Source organism: Austrofundulus limnaeus, unplaced genomic scaffold (genome assembly GCF_001266775.1).
Source record: "Austrofundulus limnaeus strain Quisiro unplaced genomic scaffold, Austrofundulus_limnaeus-1.0 Scaffold1125, whole genome shotgun sequence".
Taxonomy (NCBI): domain Eukaryota; kingdom Metazoa; phylum Chordata; class Actinopteri; order Cyprinodontiformes; family Rivulidae; genus Austrofundulus; species Austrofundulus limnaeus.
The window spans coordinates 42,764-49,340 of record NW_013953527.1 but is presented as its reverse complement, the minus strand read 5'-3'; positions in this window follow the sequence as shown (position 1 = coordinate 49,340).

Here is a 6,577-nt window from a genome sequence, read left to right as displayed (position 1 = left end):
AAACCCAGGAGTTTATTAAAGCAAAGAAGTGGAATATTCTTAAATGGCCAAGTCAGTCTGATCTCAACCCAACTGAGCAGCATTTCACTTGTTAAAGACTAAACTTCAGACAGAAAGAACCACGCACCAGTGCCACTGAGCCCTCTGCCCACCACAAGCAGGTGAGGCAGGCGAAGTGTCTTGCTCAAGGACATATTGGCTGAGATGGATGGAATGGGGAATTGAGCCGGCAACCCACTGGTTAACCACTCTGCCACAGCTGCAGGAAGATACACACTGATTTTAACGACTCCACAATCCAACTTAAAAAAAAATCTTAACTTGATTTAAACATTAAGCCTATTCTTTAAGGTCACATATAATTTTCTTTATTCTGTGTTTTTTATTTAGCTGTTTGATCAGAAACCACCCACTAAAGCTGGCCCTTTCTGCTGGAGCTGTGGTCTGTGGGTTCAGAGAGAGAGTAACAATTCCCTGTTGGAAAACCGAACATCCACCACTTAGAGCAAAAAAATAATCCTTCCAGGCCAGGGGCTTACAAGTTTTCACATCTAGAGTCCAGGGTGCTTGGCCTTCGCGGTGACCCTGTTTGAGGCCTCAAATGGAAGAACAAGCCCTGGGAATCAGCTGTGCTTCAAGGGGTTGAGCACACACACATCACACACACACACACACCTCCTACCCTTCTCTCACTCATTTTTTCGTCTCTCCCTCATACTCCCCTGAGTGGCACTTATTGAACTGTGACAAACGAGCCGTGTCAGACCAGCCCCCCTACCTGGGGGATTGGCTAAATGACCTTTCCATTACCCAACCGCTGCTGTATTCCCCCTCCACAGATAGAGTTACCCACACGGCCACCCAGCCCATTTGCTGAGACCTGTGTCACTGTTGCTACTGTTCACAGCTACATCCCCTCCAAGCACGGAGATGCAAACATCTTTACCATGATATGCATGTTTTTTTTATTTTAAGATCAAACATCACTTTAGCTTGAGCATGTGCAGAACTGAAGTCTATACCTGACCCAGTGTGGGCATGTGGACTCAGGACCACTGGTTGTTTGGGTTTCCGCGCTTCTCTTTTTGTGTGCAAGTCTCCGGCCTGCGGCGCGCGACTTAACTGGTTTTCACACATTTCCCCCGTCCTTCATTCCTGCTAATCCCCTGTTGACCAAAGGCACCAGCCCCGGATCTCACCAGATACTTCAGGGAACCTATCTGAGGAGAGGAAGGTGTGGGGAGAGGGCTGTAGTGAAAAGGTTAAGAGAGGATGAAGAGGAATGAGAAGAGAGAGAGCGAGAGAGAGAGAGGTGGCACAGAGAGGGCAAGCATGATGCAAAAGAAAAAGCGATGAGGCAACAATAGAGACAAAGTAGACGAGGCTAAAAGAATTCAGGTGAATAAAAAAGAGATTGGGGTGTGAAAATGTAAGAAAAAAACAAGGTTTTAAATTGAGCGTGACAGAACACAAAGTTTGGTGGATTCTGCTGGTTTAGGAAAGCAAAGAAGTGAGTCCTTGGCTACATTAGTGGAAACCTTTTAGGAAGCTGACAGACGGGGAGCTAATGATGTGAAGGCACAAGAGCCGGGCCTGTAGTTGTCAGTGAGTGAATCTGTACAACTTGTCATAATACAGCTGAAAAGCAACAGCTTAAGAAGGTGAAGGAGGAGGAGGAGGAGAGGAACAAGCTCCAACCTTGCACAGTAAGCTGGTGTGTGTGTGTTTGTGTTTGTGTGTGTGTGTGTGTGTGTGTGTGTGTGTGTGTGTGTGTGTGTGTGTGTGTGTGTGTGTGTGTGTGTGTGTGTGTGTGTGTGTGTTCTCATGTTGGATCAAAGTTTTGCTTTGAATGAAACATTTATTAGCTGCTTTAATCCTCAGTACTATGGCTAAGAGCTCCAGCTTTAATCAAATTGATCCTCGTGTGTCGGTTATTCCCTGACGTGTTTCTCCGCACGCTGGGATGAAGGCAGCGAGGGGAACATATGTGCACACATATGGGGAGTATCCGTGTTTGTATGGATTTTATTATTTTGTGCTGGTATAAATATTTCATTAGCGCTGATGTCACATGATGTGATCGTTACCATGCTTCTGTTTCAGTGAAGACGTCAAAACGTGGAAGAACGGAGACTGACTATGTTGACACTGGGAGTGAAAACAGTGGGCGAGGCAACAAGGTGTCCAAACACGTGTGTCAAACTCAAGGCCCGTGGGCCAAATGTGGCCCTGCCACAGCAAGAGCTTCAAAGATGTAATACCTTAAAATAAACAAACTCTAAAGACATCATTGGGCCTCATGCAAGAACATGTTCGTATTTTTATCCTAAATTTCTCTTACTTTCGTTATTACGAAGGGTTCGTACGAACATGTCACGTCAGATTCAACAAACTCTTCTATCTTCAGGAAAAGTGTGTAAATGAGCTGTGTAAATTCCACCTGTTCATAACCAGCTGCTCGTGCACACAGAGAGGAGATTAGCATAATTACCACCCCAAAAGCACCATTTAAGGTTATGTTTCCTGTCTCAGATATCAGGAAGAGTCCATTCATGAAAACGACAGTGAAAAGTAGAAAAAAGAAAACGCGTTCAGAGATTGAAGTCCTGCTCTCCGAGATCCAGAAAAGAAAATCTGTCATTTTTAGCAGCGTCAGCTGTGGAATTAAAGGAGCTGCTTAAAAGAATGAAATGTGCTGTTAATGCTGTGTCTCCTGTGGGTCGTTACAGTCACAGAAATAAAATTATAAATCATATTCATCTCTCTCTAGTCATACTTTTTCCTTTGGTCAAATATTTATAACTCAAGTGTAAACAACTGTGTTTACATAGTTTTCATTTATTCAGAGGGGCAGTTGCGCACTGCAGGAAATTCTACTCAGAGCTCAGTTGCTGTTTGTTAGCAGTGCTCAGCTCAAAGAGATGAGAAACGTGACGTTTCGTGATTTAGTCAAAGTTAAATATGAAACATTGAAGCTAGTCACAATTGGTCCTCTGAGGGACACCATGATGCTCATGTGGTCATCGGTGGTGAAAACACATTTCACTACATGAAAACCTGTTCTGTGTGTGTGCTTCACATGTTTGTCTGTATCTGTCCAATGTAAGGTAAAACTGATGATCTATTGACTCAGAGTAGAGATTCTGCCGGGTTTCACTCCTCTGATCCGGAGCTAAAGGGGGGGGGGGGGGGGGGTCAGTCACTCCATGTGGACCAGCTTCCACTTTTTTCTCAGCTATTCTGTGACTTCAAATTGTACGAATAGATTTACTTTTTTTATGTGGCTGTGTGTGTGGCAGTGCATGTAGGATTGTGTTGAGGATAATGGATTGTGCGTCTGGACTCTCCTTTGTTTGTGTTTGTTGGGTTTAAAGAGCTATAAAGAGAAAAGTAGCCCGCTATTTGACGAACTGATAAAAGGCATCATGTTTGTTGTCTTTGGCTTTGTGTGTGTGTGTGTGTGTGTGTGTGTGTGTGTGTTTGCTCCACCATTAAGTGTTTCTCACTATCTCACTTGTTCAACTTGCTACACAAGAAGTGTTAGGATCCCTCAATAAATAAATAAATAAATAAATAAATAAATAAATAAATAAATAAATAAATAAAAGGCAAAATTAAATCTCAGGTTTGTCAAAACTGACACCAGACCTGAAAAGACAAAATACTTCACCTGAGATTTTTCATCCAACCACCATCAGGAGCTCCAAACAGACAGTTTCTGTTGTTCACTTTAAAGCCTTGATTTAAATATACGTATCACAAAAAGTAAGGAAATTTATGCTTGGTTGATCATTTCTTTGTTGTTACAATCCTTCTTGACAAATAAACACAGTTAAAAGGCCTGTTAATTTCCCTTTTAAATGGTGCCACATTTGTAAGGAACATGCATTTGTGAGTTATACACGTAAAAAATTGCCAAATGATCTGTGCCCAGCAGCTTATTTTGCTGTTGCTGTTGATACTTGCTTCTACCAAACACAAATTTCCTCACATTCAAGGTTTTCAAGGTTAGTTGAATTCTGTTGCAGCTTACAGTTAATGTTTTGCACAGCAGGTGGGGCTGTTGATTTCTACATTTACTGCTGGAGTTTGGTCTCCACAGCAAACCTCCCCTGAACTCTCCTGCATCACATGCAAGATCCACTGTCGTCAGTGAACACGGTTTATAGAGAGGTTTGTTCCAAAGTTAAGCCTTTTTTTGTTGTAAAATCAAACATGGAAAAGGTTATTCATTCTTTTATCAGCTCAAGGACTCTCCCAGTCCCAGATGTCTTCAACTGGTCCAAAATACTTCTTTCCACTGGTTTCCAGTCCATTTTAGAATGGATTTTAAACTGTTATTGTATTCACTTTTAAAGCTCTTAACTGTCTCACTACTTAACTGGTCTGGTACCTTTTTGTGAGTATAATATAACTTTAAGATCAGCTAATACTTTTTTACTGTTTGTCCCAAATCTAAGCCCAAAACTAGAGGTGACTGGGCCTTATTGTTATTACCTCAGTATTTGAGCTCTCTCACTGGGCTTTTTAAAATCTGTTCCAGCAGGTTTTTAATATCTAGTGGCTATCTGGCATTCTTTTGTATGTGAAGTACTTTGTGCACCTTCTGGCTGATGAAAGGGGCTCGATACATAAAGACACATACATACAAATACACATGGTTCATTTATTAGATGTAGTTAATAAATAAGGAACAAGTTTTTTTTTTTAAATCAAAGCAGTTTGTTTGTGTCACCTTAACTTTTACTGAACATTACCAGGAATCATCTTTCACAGTTTTAAACCTCAGAACTGGAGCTACTTCTTAAGGTTTAACTTTGTCACATCAGTGCAGAACAGTTTGATTTATTAAAGTACAGAGATTTCTGGTCATGCCTGACCAATAAATAATATGTAGAAGTGTCCGTGTGCACGGAGGAAGGTCTTCTGTGGCGTCGTGTCAGCAGCTTGTTTGTCCTTAAAGTCGTGCTGCAGTGCGAGGATGGCTGTTGGTGAGAGCTCCGACATTTTTACAACGGTGATAAAACCGAGGAGAGAACAGGTTGAATTTTACAGAACGTCATGCAGAGAGACAAGGAGGAAGCTCTTGATTTCACACAGATTCACTCTTGTTTTACTTCAGTCTGTTTGTATAAGGGCCAGACTATGAGATTATCTTTTTAAATTACAAGAATAAAGTTGTACGAGAATAAAGCGGTAATAATACGAGAAAACATCTCTCATAAAAACCTGTTGTTCACACAGTTTTTTCAAAATCCTGCTACTGATAATTTGATGTTAATGTGTTCAAAGATTATCTCCTTGTTTGTAAAACTAATAGCTCAACATTTCTTATTTTAATGCATTTTTTTTCTGTAGGAGTTTGGATAATATTACAGCTTTATTCTTGTAATAAAAAAACAAAAACATCTTAATCTGGCCCTAATACCTCTGTTTTATGTTTAACGTCAGTCTGTGGTTTGGTGAACAATCCAAATATATGAGTAAACAGCAAACTAATATTTCTACCTATTTTAAATTAAATTTGTGTTTAGGGTACTATTGTATTATATTCAGTCAAGATATGTAAAAAAATACTTCACAAAAGAACATTAAAATAATTGTCATCCGATTGTTTTATGTTGTTAGATATTTATTCTTTTATCCAAAATCCTAAAACATAGCAGAAGGTTAATTATATCATGTCTTTAATGATGCTTTTTACAGCAACCAATGCCGACAAAATTCAGATTCCTGACAGGTAAAAATGCACAGAAGACATTCAAGTTTATTTCAAACATAAAAACATATAATGTAACAAGATAAGAAAATGAAACATATTTGAAAAGAGTTGGAAGAAACACAAACTTATCCCATCCTTCTCCAAAACTTACGAATATAACAAGTTCTTCTTCAAATCTACATGTTGGTTTTATTAAAATAAAATCTGTTAACACACTTGGTATTCCATTTTTGACTTTTTACAGACTTTGTTGAAACAGTAAAAGAGAAATATAATACAAAGTTACTTCAAAGATTGAAGGAGAAACTGGAGCAATTCTGTCCTGATTTGCAAAATAAACTTAGGTCTGCACCGTAGAGTTTGTGCTGTATAGAAAACACTTATGTTTTAAATAATGGATAATCTGTGGCCAGTTATAGTTTATAGATTCTCAGCGTGCCTTGAAGTTTGTTTTCTAACAAAGTAAACTTTAAAGTTGCTGTGTAACTTTTCATGTGCCGGGCGTACTCTCAGATCAATGAGAAAAGCGTATTTGATAAATATTTTTTCCTCCTCACACAGAGGAACTGTTAGCGTGAGCGTGGCTGCCTCCGTCCAGGCGTGTTTGTTTATGCAGGCGGGTGGGCGGGCAGGCCCAGGTATCGCAGTTACAGTGGTGTTGTGCTATGCGGTGGTGTGCATGATTATCGACCAGCGTGTCATGCAGGATAAAGCCCAGTGTGCCTCTGTTGACTGCTTTGCGGTCAACACTGCAGGGAGCAGGATTGTGGTTAGTCTACAGACAGCCGAGGCTGTGTAAGAAGATCATCTGTGTGTGTGTGTGTGTGTGTGTGTGTGTGTGTGTGTGTGTGTGTG